Source organism: Bos grunniens, chromosome 10 (genome assembly GCF_055505025.1).
Source record: "Bos grunniens cultivar Pamir isolate PY7600 chromosome 10, Bosgru_T2T1.0, whole genome shotgun sequence".
In the NCBI taxonomy this organism is placed as follows: domain Eukaryota; kingdom Metazoa; phylum Chordata; class Mammalia; order Artiodactyla; family Bovidae; genus Bos; species Bos grunniens.
In genome coordinates, this window is record NC_141174.1 from 64,399,169 (window position 1) to 64,415,196 (window position 16,028).

At 38.1% G+C, this 16,028-nt stretch overlaps 1 long non-coding RNA gene across 10 annotated transcripts in view; it reads right to left on the minus strand.

The window, feature by feature from the left end:
• The window catches only part of LOC147364676 (uncharacterized), a 147,801-nt gene that overhangs the window by 26,843 nt on the left and 104,930 nt on the right, over positions 1-16,028 (minus strand). For 7 of the 10 annotated variants that reach the window (XR_015133658.1, XR_015133666.1, XR_015133660.1 and 4 more), the window contains 2 exons: positions 8,971-9,343; positions 6,556-6,679 (listed from right to left, as the gene is read on the minus strand). The exons of 2 other annotated variants lie outside the window; for them this stretch is intronic. This is a non-coding gene — a long non-coding RNA (uncharacterized LOC147364676). The remainder of the gene's footprint in view (positions 1-6,555; positions 6,680-8,970; positions 9,344-16,028) is intronic. One more of the 10 variants, XR_015133656.1, reaches the window with a different exon arrangement.

The window sequence follows — 16,028 nt, forward strand, 5'->3', positions numbered from 1 at the left end:
CCTTATGACATTGTTATCATAATGGAATGACGGCCATACTGATAGAAAGCTTTGCGTTTGAGTGAGTGAGATTTGGAAAACTCCACTCACTGAGAGGGCTATTATTAAGATGCTAAATTCTTTCCTTAGACTGTGTTTACATATTCAAACCATTTGGTCATTTTTTGTTTGGTTAAAAAGAGATTCTGTTCTTTGTATGTGTTAAAAGATGAAGTGTATAAAAGCTTTTGAGTTCATTTAGGCAGCACCAAACTGAAAGTGGTTAGGAGTGTTCTACCCAAAGAAGGTTAGAGAGACTTTTACAGAGAAAAGGCAGAAGCAAAGCAAAGAAAATGATTGGCTATACCTAAAAGCCTAGTTAGCTGTGATTGGATGTCCTTTGAATTCAATATTGAGGCATTTGAAGGCTTAGATTTTGGTTGGCTCCTGTAGTGCCGGAGTCCAACTTTCTGTGACCCTACCGACTGTAGACTGCCAGGCTCCTCTGTCCATGGGATTCTCCAGGCAATAATACTGGAGTGGGTTGCCATGCCCTCCTCTAAGCGATCTTCTGGACCCAGGGATCAAAGCCCTGTTTCTTGTCTACTGCATTGGCTGTCGAATTCTTTAACCCCTAACTGCACCAGGGAAGTCCGCCTCCTGTAGGCTGCTGCTGCTGCTGCTAAGTTGCTTCAGTCGTGTCCGACTCTGTGCAACCCCATAGACAGCAGCCCACCAGGCTCCCCTGTCCCTGGGATTCTCCAGGCAAGAACACTGGAGTGGGTTGCCATTTCCTTCTCCAATGCATGAAAGTGAAAAGTGAAAGTGAAGTCGTTCAGTTGTGTCTGACTCTTAGCGACCCCATGGACTGATGCCTACCAGGCTCCTCTATCCATGGGATTTTCCAGGCAAGAGTACTGAAGTGGGGTGCCATTGCCTTCTCCGCTCCTGTGGGCTACCACAGCGTTAAAGCCACCTCAGTTTAATGGTCTCCTGCCAGGAGCCGGCATATTGCATATTGAGTGCAGCACTTTCCACAGCATCATCTTTCAGGATCTGGAATAGCTCAACTGGAATTCTATCACTGCAGGGAGCCAGCGTGAGGAACTCCACCCATGACAAAGGTCATGAGGAAGGAGGCTCGGCATATGCAAAGGTGGGATCGAGCCTCAGGAGTCCCCCATCTACCCCCAAACCCAGAGTCTGCCTACTTTCTGCTTTGTGCTTTCACCTACACCTCTGACTTTACGGGGGGCTGTCCCCCACTACCTATCTCTGAAAAAAGAGTTAGCTTACAGCTCCAGTTAATAATTCCTGGGTGTGACAGTGTTTCAACCTACAAACTCCTTTGGAAGTCTTCTAGCCTGCCTGAATAGGTTTTTCCGGCCACATGTGATTGTTCAGAGCCTCCCAACTGTGAGAGGCATGAGATGTTCTAAACTGTCTAAATACAGATTCCTTTGAGCCGTTAAAAGATTGATTAGAAATTGTATTGGTGAAGGGATTTTCACTTGTTGGGCCAATGTTTGCTGCTAAGTTTCCATATCCCTTACCTGCTGTGTCCCTGGCAGTGTATTGATTAATATAATTGGTGTAAGTAGTAGCTTTAATGTTTGTAACCTGGGACCCTTGAGTTAATTATTTTTCTTGTTATAGCCCACCACACCTTTGCTCTGTAGGAATGCAACTCTATCTAATGCTTTTGGAGGGTGGCTCCTGACCAATCACCTTTAGAGAAAAATAAGTTTTCTGAAGAAAGGGTCTTAAAATGTTAACAGGCCTCCGGGCCAGAAGATGATGCAAATCACCTAAGCTTTTGCATATGATAAGTTTGCAGGAAGAAAGCCTGGCTTGCTGCCTGACTCTACCCCTTCCCCCATTATCCTCTATGCATAACTTAAGGTATAAAAACTACTTTGGAAAATAAAGTGCAGGCCTTGTTCACTGAAACTTGGTCTCACCGTGTCGTTCTTTCTCTTACCTTCTGGCTGAATTATTCAGCCTCTTTTCTCCACTGAATTTCCTCACTGCGCTATCCTTATTCCATTACTCTTTATATCCTTAATTAACATTTAATTAAGCAGTTGTTTCCTGATCCTCGCCGACGCCGTCCCCACTTCGAATTCCCTGGATCCACCAGGGCTGGACCCCGGAAGTCTCCATGTTTAATTAATTTAGCACATATGTTTGCTGTGTTTATTTGTATCTGTGATTATGTAGCAAACTTTTGAAGTAGGCTCAGTTGCTAGCATTCTGGTAAAGAATTTATAGCAAGAGATGAGGGAGAAACTGCACATCCAAAAACCAAAATCCATAAATTTTTTTCCTATCAGAGAAATAGTGTGGTGAGGGAGTTAAGATTTGGAAAGCCTTTTTCCCGGAACTCAAATCTCAGCTCTGTCACATTCTCAGTGCTCTTGACCAAATTGTTTTTTCAGTATGCCTGTTTCCTTTGCAAACTGAGGATGTTAGTAGGTAGCTAATAGGATTTTGTGAGGAATGAATGATTGAATATACAAGCATTTGCTTGGAACAGTGCATAGCCCATGGCAAACATCCCTTACCTATCAGAATGAATATAAAAATTCATGATGATACATAGTACTGACAGCTGTGTTCTGGTTGATGTTAGAAGGTGGCATTAAGTTTTTATATGATAATCCAGGATTAAAGTAATCTATCCAGAGTCTGAAGGGAAAGGCATTTGCAAAATATAAAAATACTAATTTTTATTTATACTACAGGACTGATACATTGAGCTGGCAACAACAGGTTTTCAGTTCAGTTCAGTGGCTCAGTTGTGTTCGATTCTTTGCAACTCCATAAACCGCAGCAGGCCAGGCCTCCCTGTCCACCACCAACTCCGGAGTCCACCCAAACCCATGTCCATTGAGTCAGTGATGCCATCCAACCATCTCATCCTCTGTCATCCCCTTCTCCTCCTGCCCTCAATCTTTCCCAGCATCGGGGTCTTTTCAAATGAGTCAGCTCTTCGCATCAGGTGGCCAAAATATTGGAGTTTCAGCTTCAACATCAGTCCTTCCAATGAACACCCATGAATGATGTACTTTAGGATGGACTGGTTGGATTTCCTTACCACAGTTCAAAAGCATCAATTCTTCTGTGCTCAGCTTTCCTTATAGTCCAACTCTCACATCCATACATGACCACTGGAAAAACCATAGCCTTGACTAGAGGGACCTTTGTTGGCAAAGTAATATCTCTGCTTTTTAATATGCTTCTAGGTTGGTCATAATTTCCTTCCAAGGAGTAAGTGTCTTTTAATTTCATGGCTGCAATCACCATCTGCAGTGATTTTGGAGCCCAGAAAAATAAAATCAGCCACTGTTTCCACTGTTTCCCCATCTATTTGCCATGAAGTGATGGGACTGGATGCCATGATCTTAGTTTTCTGAATATTGAGCTTTAAGCCAACTTTTTCACTGTCCTCTTCCACTTTCATCAATAAGTTCTTTAGTTCTTCTTCACTTTCTGCCATAAGGGTGGTGTCATCTGCATATCTGAGGTTATTGATATTTCTCCCGGCAATCTTGATTCCAGCTTGTGCTTCTTCCAGCCCAGCATTTCTCATGATGTACTCTGCATATAAGTTAAATAAGCAGGGTGACAATATACAGCCTTGACGTACTCCTTTTCTTCTTTGGAACCATCTGTTGTTCCATGTCCAGTTCTAACAATTGCTTCTTGACCTGCATACAGGTTTCTTAAGAGGCAGGTCAGTGGTCTGGTATTCCTATCTCTTTCAGAATTTTCCACAGTTTATTGTGATCCACACAGCCAAAGGCTTTGGTGTAGTCAATAAAGAAGAAATAGATGTTTTACTGGAACTCTCTTGCTTTTTCAATGATCCAGAGGATGTTGGCAATTTGATCTCTGGTTCCTCTGCCTTTTCTAAAACCAGCTTGAACATTTGGAAGTTTATGGTTCATGTATTGCTGAAGCCTGGCTTGGAGAATTCTGAGCATTACTTTACTAGCGTGTGAGATGAGTGCAATTGTGCGGTAGTTTGAGCATTCTTTGGCATTGCCTTTCTTTGGGATTAGAATGAAAACTGACCTTTTCCAGACCTGTGGCCACTGCTGAGTTTTCCAAATTTGCTGGCATATTGGGTGCAGCACTTTCACAACATCATCTTCCAGGATTTGAAATAGCTCAACTGGAATTCCATTACCTCCACTAGCTTTGTTTGTAGTGATGCTTTCTAAGGCCCACTTGACTTCCCATTCTAGGATGTCTGGCTCTAGGTGAGTGACCACACCACCATGATTATCTTGGTTGTGAAGATCTTTTTTGTACAGTTCTTCTGTGTATTCTTGCCACCTTTTCTTAATATCTTCTGCTTCTGTTAGATCCATACCATTTCTGTCCTTTATTGAGCCCATCTTTGCATAAAATTTTGCATTGGTATCTCTAATTTTCTTGGAGAGATCTCTAGCAGATTTTCCCAAGATCATAAAGGTATGTTTTTTTTATTATATAATAGAGCCCATGGGGACATTGCTTTTCCTGTTATCTCTGAGTCTTTCTAGTTTTAGTTAGAAATGTGCAGTAAATCAAATTTCATGTAAACTTATAGCCAAATGTAAAATGGGTAAGTCTAAAAGTGCCTAATTCATTTTGATATGCCCCTTGTCTTGTGTTTCAGGAATTCATCAATAGACAAAAAGTGACAAGTTTTCACCATAAGTAGAGAACTAGCCCTATATGGAGAATCATTTTGGAGTACATCTTAACATAATGGTCTTTATTAGTAAGCAGGTTTCTCCCTCTTGCCCCTGTCCACCATCAAGACAATGAAGCAGAGCAAATGAGGCATTAGAAGATATGACTTAGTCAGAGATCTACCAGGCATGAAGAGGAAGTAGGAAGCAATGTATACCCTAGTCTTTCCATCCTGTGGATTTTGGAAGGAAAAAGCAAAATGGAGAGAAACTGAGGAAAGCATGCTTCTATTCCTATCTCTTATTCTAGTTTAAACCTGATGTGTTCCTTGAAAGGGGGGTAGGGAGCAAACTATAGAAATATCCAGATAGGAATAGGGAAGCATGCCCTGGACATGGCATGAGGGAGTCTATAAGCTCCTAAGAGACAGCCTTCAGAGACCTCAGCAAGACACCCATTATGACATGCAGTTTTCACAATTGCCATAGGGAACATACAGAGGTGCCATGGGCTTCCCAGGTGGCACTGGTGATAAAGCACCTGCCTGCCAATGTAGGAGACTGTGTAGAGACTTGGATTTGATCCTAGGTTGGAAAGATCCCCTGGAGGAGGGCATAGCAATTCACTACAGTATTCTTGCCTGGATAATTCCATGCACAGAGGAGCCTGGTGGGCTATAGTCTACAGGGCTGCAAAGAATCGAACATGACTGAAGTGGCTTAGCATGCACATAAAGCTGCCAATGGGGACACAGAAGACTGCAGTTGAGAAGAGCAGCCAGTGGCAGAGACCCAATATCTGAAGGCAAGGGTCAAATTAGCCCTCATGGACCAGTACATTCCAAAAGACAAAGTGACACACACAGCCCAGCAGAGCAAGTTCAGAGATGGAGCTGACTGGGCCAGCCCTCCTAGATGGACAAGAGCCAGGTTACACAGACTGAAACCTCTCTCCAGTGTTGCTGGGGACCAACTCACTGCCCCCCTCCCCAAAGACTTGAATGCATTCAGGGTGCTTAAGACCAAAAGAGATTAACATATTTTTAAGTTTTACTTGAAAATACACTTCTATACCTCTATGCAACACTGCCCCCAATCCAGCTAGTGGGGTTTATATTAATAAGTAAATCAGATATAGAAAACAGAGAAACTGCATTTTCTTTCTTGGTATCAGTGTTCATAAAAAGTGTGACCCCTTATACTCCTTCACCATGAAAGGCAATTGTACTGAAATATATAAAAATTTATTTTCTCCACACCATCAAATGGCCAGATGTGTTCTCACTTAAAAGCCAAATAGTGGCTTTTCTTAGTACAAAGAAATATTTGTACTATTGTACTTTTCATCTTTACATAAGATGAAAAAACTTAGGTATCTTTCAATAAATGGAGAATTGAAATTGTTTTAGGTTTTGGTTGGTTTAGGGAAATCGGTTTTGGGGTGTTTTAAACTCAGTCATAGCTTTTGGTTTTCTTAGATATATTAAGTGTCCAAGGTACAAGAAAGCAAAGAGGAAAAAAAAAAAAGAAAGCAAAGAGGACACACCAGAAGAGAATAGTAAGGTTTCCCAGGTCAGAATTTGCATGCAATTTGTAAACAGTGGGAACTCAGGGGCCAAGAGTGAATGTTTGGTTTGCATTACTTAACATGCTGTGCTGTGCTGTACTTAGTTGCTCAGTCATATCCAACTATTTGCAACTCCATAGACTGTAGCCATACAGGCTCCTCTGTTCATGGGGCTTCTCCAGGCAAGAACTCTGGAGTGGGTTGCCATGCTGTCCTCCAGGAGATGTTCCCAACCCAGGGATCATACCAGGTCTTCCAAATTGCAAGCAGATTCTTTACCATATGAGCCACCAGGGAAGCCCAAGAATACTGGAATGGGTAGCCTACCCCTTCTCCAGTGGATCTTCCTGACCCAGAAATCGAACCAGGGTCTGCTGCACTGCAGGCAGATTCTTTATCAGCTGAGGTACCAGGGAAGCCCATTTAACATGCTGGTTTTCCCTTAAACAGTCTACAAAACAAAAGAAAAAAAAAACCCTCTTTTTAACTTTTTTTTTTTTTTACTGAATATTGCTTAACAAATCTTTTCCTAGAAAAAATGGGAATCATACTTCTCATTTTAAATTATAACCTCTGATACTTACCCAATCAAAAGCCAAGATTATTATAATCCATGAGGAAAAAGGGAGAAAAAATATTCTTAAATATGACTCATACAAAATTTAGCCAGATTGTCTTAAATAACTATAAGATATCCTTAAATTTTTTTAAGTAAATAAAAACAAAGATAATTTTGTGTTGGTTTAGGGAGATGGATTGTTTACTTTTCTTACTAATATTCCAAAATATGTTACCTAAACTGTCATATATAATATTATGTATAATCTGAAGTCTGAATATTTCTCAGAATTATACTATGGAAAGAATACAGATTTAACAGAATAGTGTTGATTCAAGTTCAGTAGGGACACAACTTTAATATATTCACAACTCACAATTTCAAAGACATTAATATCCAATGAATGAATTAAGATAATATGAGTTTTTCAGTGTTTAAGGTACAAGAGAAACACAGTAGATATGTGTTTCTAGATAGATATGAAAGCTTGGTCTCTAGAGTTGAGTCTTAAGAGTCCAGCAGGCTTTACTGGGATAGAGATATCAGGCATATCTTATGGCTTTCAGTTTCAGCCATCCCCAAAGGACTACAGCAAACCTAATAGGCCAGTGAGAAGTTTAAAGCCAGGTGTTCTTGGTATGTGTGGAGCCAAATCCACATCAGAAGTTGGGCGATTTCTTGACTCCTTGGCTCCTTGTTTGTTAAAATCTTGTATTGGTCTATATGCTCACTGTCTTATCTATCTCCTTCCAATATATGCAAGAAGAGCATGATTTGTAATAAAATCAAAAAATAATAAATGAGATGTTGCTTTTTATACCCAACCTCATCTTTTCCTTAGGTATATATATAGAAAAATTTTAAGGAATATCATTATAAATGAGTAAGGGTCAAATTCATAATTTATAACATGACTCATCAAGTGATAAAAAAATTTTATGCATGTAGGATGGAGAATATTAATACTATATTTAGCCTTGCCACAAGCAAAGTCTATTTTTAAATCCCCTATTCCATTTTCCTTTTTTTGTAACTTTTGTCTTCTTACTCACTCTTGACTCACTGCATTGTTTTATTGACTCTGAGCTCATGAATCATAAAGGAACCTACATCAACTGTTCATGGATGGTATTGTGGTTAGAAAGGTCAATATATTCTTCAGCTGAAACCTAGACAGACGCAATAAAGAAAAAAAAATTTGAAGATACTCCTTGGAGATAAAATTCTAAGAAACAGACTCTTCTCACAGACTCTTCTTCTTTTACAAATAGACACATTCTTGGTGTATTTGAATGTCTGTTTTTAACTCTTGCCAGGAAAATCATTTTATAAGAATTGTTCAAGCCTTTGTCTTAGTGTTAAAGTAGAAGATTCTTAAAAATTTTATGTGTGACTCAGAAAAGTCATCAAACAACCTGGATTTCAGCATTAATCCACTAACACTCTGTTATATTTAATGTGGGGAAAAAGAACCTCAGGTTTATAGTTTCCAAGATTTAAAAAGTGACCACGTTTAAAAACTGTACTAACTAGTACCCATTTAAAAGAAACAACAGCATTGGTCTACAGCAGAAAGGTGGATCAAGATAACTTAAGGAGACTGTTAGGATTATGATTATCATAGTCAGGGTTGAAGAAAGAAATTATAAATTCCTCTATAATTCTATAGTTTTAAAAAAATTTTATAGGATGCTACACTCAAACTGATAAGATAGTAAGTATAATAGCCTTTTAACAGCCTATCACTCTCACTCTTGACTGCATGCATAAAATTTTTTTATCACTTGATGAGTCATGTTATTAATTATGAATTTGACCCTTACTCATTTTTAATGATATTCCTTAAAATTTCTATATATAGATACCTAAGGAAAAGATGAGGTTGGGTATAAAAAGCAACATCTCATTTATTATTTTTTGATTTTATTTTATTACACATCATGCTCTTCTTGCATATTTTATATATGATATCATACATTTTTTATGATATATGTACTAAGAAAAATGTACTAAGATGTAGTTTCTTAAACTATGGAACATAACACATTTGCCCATATTCATTAATTAGGCGTATTCAGTTCAGTTCAGTCGCTCAGTCATGTCCGACTCTTTGCGACCCCATGAATCGCAGCACACCAGGCCTCCCTGACCATCACCATCTCCCGGAGTTCACTCAAACTCACTTCCATCAGGTCGGTGATGCCATCCAGCCATCTCATCCTCTGTTGTCCCCTTTTCCTCTTGCCTACAATCCCTTCCAAGATCAGAGTCTTTTCCAATGAGTCAACTCTTCGCATGAGGTGGCCAAAGTACTGACTTTCAACTTTAGCATCATTCCTTCCAAAGAAATCCCAGGGCTGATCTCCTTCAGAATGGACTGGTTGGATCTCCTTGCAGTCCAAGGGACTCTCAAGAGTCTTCAACACCACAGTTCAAAAGCATCAATTCTTTGGTGCTAAGCTTTCTTCACAGTCCAACTCTCACATCCATACATGACCACTGGAAAAACCATAGCCTTGACTAGACGGACCAAATTTTCCTCTAAAACACCTAGTACTAAAAGGAAAAAATTCTAGCTCAATTAACTCTCATTTATATGGAATATAAATTATTTCAACCACTATGAAAAATTATTTTTAGACTATTAAAGATAAATACATGCATATTCTACAACCCAGAAAATTTCACTTTCAGGTATATATCCAACAGAAATATGAATATATGTTCACCAAAGAACATGAACACAAATGTTTAGAGCATCAGTACTTGTAACAGTTTCAAATGCAAAACAATCCAAATTTTCATCTATGGTAGGAAATACAAAACATTTTATGTATTTGTACAATACTAAACAGCAATAAGAATAAATGAGCTAGAATCATAAGCAACAGGGGTAAACCTCACAAACACAAACTTGAATGAAAGAAGCCTGACCACCCCTCCAAAAAAAAGGTGTATGACTCCATTGACTCCATTTTACACAAAGTTCAAAGACAGGTCAAATGAATCCATGGTATCAGAATTCAAAACAGTTTCCCCTTGGTACGGGATAGGAGGCGGACTGATGTGGTGAGTAACTGTAGAGAGGAAAGGACTTCCTGTTATGCTAATATTCTGTTTCTTTATCTGAATGCTGGTCACATAGGTGAGTTCACTTTTGTGAAAATACTTTCAGATATACACTTACTACATTGCACTTTGGGGATATATGTTTTATATCCAAAGAACTGATTTATATTAAACATAGAAATTTCATCCACATAGTCAGGCAAAGTCCCTAGGGATCATGGAATAAATATCACTTTCAAAGTGGCCTGCTGTTGCTATTTAGCCATTAAGTCGTGTCTGACTTCGAGACCCCATGGACTACAGTCCACCAGGTTTCTCTGTCCATGGGATTTCTCACAGAAAAATATTGGAGTGGGTTGCCATTTTCTTCTCCAAAGTAGCCTGATACAGGGATAAATTTATGAAATTTCAATTAGTCAAGGAAACCTTTGGCATTTATCCCAACACATCCTAATATGTCCATGGTACACATTCAAAAGTACACATACCTGTACCTTACAGCACAGTCTGCTGTAATCCACCAGGTACTCATTTCTATCATTTTCAATTCATTCAGTTCTTTTTTATTCATTACCAAGCCAATTTGCCATACAGTTTACACTAACTTTAACTAAAAGATATTAGACTATTTAATGAACATCTGTGTTTGAAGAAATAAATTACAATATTACACCTTCAGTTCAGTTCAGTAACTCAGTTGTGTCTGACTCTTTGTGACCCCAAGGACTGCAGCACGCCAGGCCTCCCTGTCCATCACCAACTCCCGGAGTCCACCCAAACTCATGTCCATTGAGTTGGTGATGCCATCCAACCATCTCATCCTCTGTCATCCCCTTCTCCTCCTGCCCTCAATCTTGCCCAGCATCAGGGTCTTTTCAAATGAGTCAGCTCTTCGCATCAGGTGCCCAAAGTATTGGAGTTTCAGCTTCAACATCAGTACTTCCAAAGAACACTCAGGACTATCTCCTTTAGGATGGACTGGTTGGATATATGTGCAGTCCAAGGGACTCTCAAGAGTCTTCTCCAATATTACACCTTACCTTTTGCTATTAGGGATGTGTTAAAGCTAACAAAAAAGATATTATCTCTGGCAATATAGTATTTGCTTTTCTTAACTGAATTCACAGGTGATAAATAAGTATTACTCCTAAATCTATATTGATGTTGGACTTTGCACTCAATATATCATATTTAAAAAGCAGAGACATCACTTTGCCAAAAAAGATCTGTATAGTCAAAGCTGTGGTTTTCTCAGTAGTCATGATGGATGTAAGAGTTGGACCATAAGGAAAGCTGAGCACTGAAGAATTGATGCTTTCAAACTGTGGTGCTGGATATAACTCTGAGATCAAATCAGTCATTCCTAAAGAAAATCAACCCTGAATATTCACTGGAAGGACTGGTGCTGAAGCTGAAGTTCAATACTTTAACTATTTGATGCAAAGAGCCGACTCATTGGAAAAGACCCTGATGCTGGGAAAAATTGAAGGCAGGAGAAGAAGGGGGCAACAGAGGATGAGATGGTTGGATGGCATCACTGACTCCACAGACTGAGTTTGAGCAAATTCAGGGAGATAGTGAAGGACAGGGAAGCCTGGTGTGCTGCAGTTCATGGAGTCACAGAGTCAGACACAACTTAGCGATTGAACAATAATATCAAATTTAACACACTCATTCAAAATACAGTGATGGAGAGGTTACCATATGGCAGGCACTGAAGTAGGTTCCAACAATTTAAAGAAGAAATGATGTCCCTTAGTGAACTTTCATTCTATTAGGGGCAAGGCACAAATCAATAACTACAGTGAAGTGTAAGAGATAACTGAAGAAATAAGCACAATATTTTGGTGTACTGATAAGAACACAAAGAAAAACAAAGACTCCATATTTAAGATCTTCATAGTACAGGTTACCTTTGGGCAAGGATTTTAATAAATATGTCTGTGGAAGGAAGAGAATGAAGACTAATTAATCAACTAATGGAGGTAGGGAGGACTCCAACAAGTAAGAATGGCATATGACTAGACACAAATTTCAAATCTTTCTGGTCCCTCAGATGATATTTAAGTATGATACCCAACTTTCATATAAGTCTGACTATAAAATAGCAGGATGACTGCAAATAGTTTTTCAAAATGGTAGAATGATTTTGTGAGGTCAAGTGGCAAGCAATGAGGTTAGAGTTATAGGCAGGAATTAAATCATGAAGGGCCTGTGTAGCAAGTTAAAGAGTATCTTTATCCTGAAAAATAACTTCCAGATCTCATGACAGATGAAAAGTGCACTAGGATTTCAATCCTGATCTGATTCCAGAGGGGTTTCCCAGGTGGAGCTAGTGGTAACAAACCTACCTGTCAATACAGGATATATAAGAGACACAGGTTTGATCCCTGGGTCAGGAGGATCCTCTGGAGAAGGGCATGGCAACCCACTCCAGTATCCTTGCCTGGAGAATCCCATGGACAGAGGAATCTGGCAGGCTACATTCCATGCACACAGTTGGACATGACTGAAGTGACTTAGCACACACACATGCACGCACTGATTCCAGAACTCACACTCTTAACCACTGAGCTGCTTTGCATTGTATTTAGAAAGATGGCATCGGTGTGAATTGTACTTCGAAAAGATGTGGACTGTTAATACATTGTCACGGCAGTTAGGAACCTCTAACAGAGACTGAGATAATGAAGTTCTAAGTGGAAAAGGAATTGAATGGGGTAAGGATTCAAAGCAAAGAGATTAAAAGCCAGTTCAGAGATTTAAGGGTATTGTTAAGATAGCTCCACAAAATTCAGTTTAAATCAGGTCTGTAACATTACTTAAACTGTCACTGAGATAAAGAAAACATTTAGGATCAGGTAGACTAGTGTCCACCCCCCGATTTTTTATTTACTAGCTGTGCATCATCAGAACAGGAATTTAACCACACAGAGCTCTGGTTAATTGTCTGTAAAATGGGAGAAGGTTTAATCTCATTAAAATGTCATGAAAATTAAATAAAGGAATAAATTTTACAACATCTATCATAATGTCTAATGCATGGTGAGTGAAAGTCGCTCAGTTGTGTCCAATTCTTTGTGACCTCATGGACTACAATTCCATGGAATTCTCCAGGCCAGAATACTGGAGTGGGTAGCCTTTCCCTTCTCCAAGGGATCTTCCCAACACAGGGAACAAACCCAGGCAGGCGGGTTCTTTACTAGCTGAGCCACAACTGAAGCCCCTAATGCAGGGCATGCTTTCTCAAATCAAGGTTATAATCCAGGTTCAACAAATGTGGATTATGTTTCATTCTAATGCTGTCTCTCCCAAAAGAGTATGTAAGGGAGCTTGTATGCTATACACTGTTTCCTTACAAAGATAAATAGGAAAGTCATTCTACATGTACAGATGACACTGGTTTGAATATGCACATCATGACCCAGCTTCCTGGTGACATAAAAGTTTGGGAATGATTTTGGGAACTAGTAATTTTAGGGAAAGGACATGTGTGAGATTTTATGTCTCCTCTTAATGCTCCTTTCTTTGTGCCTTCAAACCAAGTCTTTGAGATTTATTTTCTTTAATTATAAAAAATAATTAAATCATCGCTGTTTTCCTCTGCTCATGTAATGTCAAAGGTTAACATTTATTTTGTTGTTAGCAAATTGAGAAAGGGTGCTAAATGAGAAACTACACAAAACTGATTTATAAACCAAAAATTACCTCTCCTCATTTAGGAGAAAAGTGTATGTACAAAGTTTAAATCTGTCTAAACAACATGGATATACAAACTAGAAATATTTAATAGCACAAAGGATGTGAATTTAAATTCATTCAATTTGTCACATAGATAAATATTTTTAAGTCAAAAAAGAGCATCATCAGAAAATAATGGGAAAACTCTGAAATATCAGCATTAGAGTACTTTGACAGGAATATTTATTTTCCTTAATTATAATAGCTTTTCTCTGATTTTCAAATGCAATATATTTGCAAAGTATGAAAGCCATATTGAAATTTTATAATGGAAAATAAAACCACTGATCACTACCTCCCTGAATATTTCCAAATTAAAACTGTCAGGTTAGAAATATATAGATGATAAGACAAATAGATTATAATTATGGAAAGTCTTAAAAGACTTTCATTTCCTTATCTGAAGGTCTTTAAAAGTAGACCCATCAACCATCTAAAACACATCCTCTCTTGCATCCTCTCATTCTTAAATGAATTAAAGAAAAAAGAAAAATTCAGCCTTGACAGCCCAAAAAAGATGTGTGGGCCTCAAACTTTCACGTTTGTAATAATGCATTCTCTTTTCTAATAGCAAGCTACAATTTACTTTTCTAATCCAAATTAGCTTTGCTTAAAGGTCAAATAGACAATGTTGCTAGAAACAACAGGAATGATATTTCCAACACTAATGCTTTGCTTCTGCAATGTGATAAAATTCATATTAACCATAGAAATTAACGACACAGCATAGCTACTTTAAATATTGCTATTCTAGAAGAAAATTGTAGCTAGACACACACATCAAAAAATCACAAATAGTAGCACTGACATATATATACTACATATGTAAAATAGGTAACTAGTGGGGAGCTTCTATATAACACAAGGAGTATAGCCTGGTGTTCTGTGATAGCCTAGATGGGTGGTATAGGCTTAAGAGGGAGAGGGTACATATATAATTATGACTGATTTGCATTGCTATACAGTAGAAACAAACACAACACTGTAAAGCAATTATCCTCCAATTAAAACTTTTTAAAAAAAGAATTTAACAAATAGCTACTGCTGGTAAATATTACCATGCTATCAGAATATTGCTTATGAGTTTTTCAATGCAAGATATTCATTTGAAACATACATTTTTTTCTGGCTTAGAAATAAAATTTTCCTTCTTTGGAGAATTAATTTATACTCCCAAGTGTCCTTTCAATCTTTATAAATATCTTTCATTATGAGATATATACACTGAGAAGAATGCACAATACATAGATTCTCAAGTTTAAAAAATTATTAAGATAATATAGCTATAACCACCTCTGAGATTAAGAAATAGAACCTTTGTTGCACTGCTAAAGCACACTCTTTTGTCCTTCCCAGTCAAAACTATCTACTTTTGTCCAGAGCTAACCACTTTCTTGACTTCTATAATAAATTTTTTCTTGGTTCTTATGATTTTACCATTGTTATAATTCCCTAAAACATATTACTTCATTTTGCCTACTCTTTTGCTTTATATAAATGGGATCTATTCTATATATTCTTCTGAGAATTTCATAATTGCTCAACATTATGTTTGATTATCTGTGCTATTGTGTGCACAGGTTTTGAGTTAATACTAAGCTCTTAAAGTGAATTGAAGAGTTTCTCTTTCTATTCTGCAGAGGATTCTGTGCAAGATTAGGATTGCTTTTTTTTTTAATGTTGTGAAGATTTTTTCAGGAAAAATTATTATGTAGTAATGATAATCATTCATTAATTGTTTCATATACTTGTATTACCTTACATAATTTAAAATTTAATTATTATAAATATTAACTGTGCTATATGTATCAATAAATGCACATATTAACTTGGTTTGGAATAGAGCTCAGTCTGTTTTTGTTGTTGTTGCTTTTTTCTCTCATTTTTTAAAAAAAATGAATCAAGGTTTTTTTAAATTCTTTAGTGATTTATGGGGAGTAGGCAATGGCACCCTACTCCAGTAATTTTGCCTAGAAAATCCCATGGATGGAGGAGCCTGGTAGGCTGCAGTCCATGGGGTGGCTAGAATCGGACACGACTGAGCGACTTCACTTTCACTTTTCACTTTCATGCAATGGAGAAGGAAATGGCAACCCACTCCAGTGTTCTTGCCTGGAGATTCTCAGGGACGGAAAGCCTGGTGGGCTGCCATCTATGGGGTCGCACAGAGTTGGACACGACTGAAGTGACACAGCAGCAGCAGCAGTGATTTATGATTTTCAAAATTTTCACACACATGATTTCATATAATCCCACAGTAACTCATACTTTCCCCCTATCCCAATGTTGGTTATGTAAAACCAATCCTGTATTGCCCCTCCCCCTTTCCTCTCTCCATTGGTAACCACTAGTTTGTTCTCTGCATAAGTGAGTCTGCTTCATTTTTGTTTTATTCACTAGTTTGTTGTATTTTTAGATTACACGTATAAGT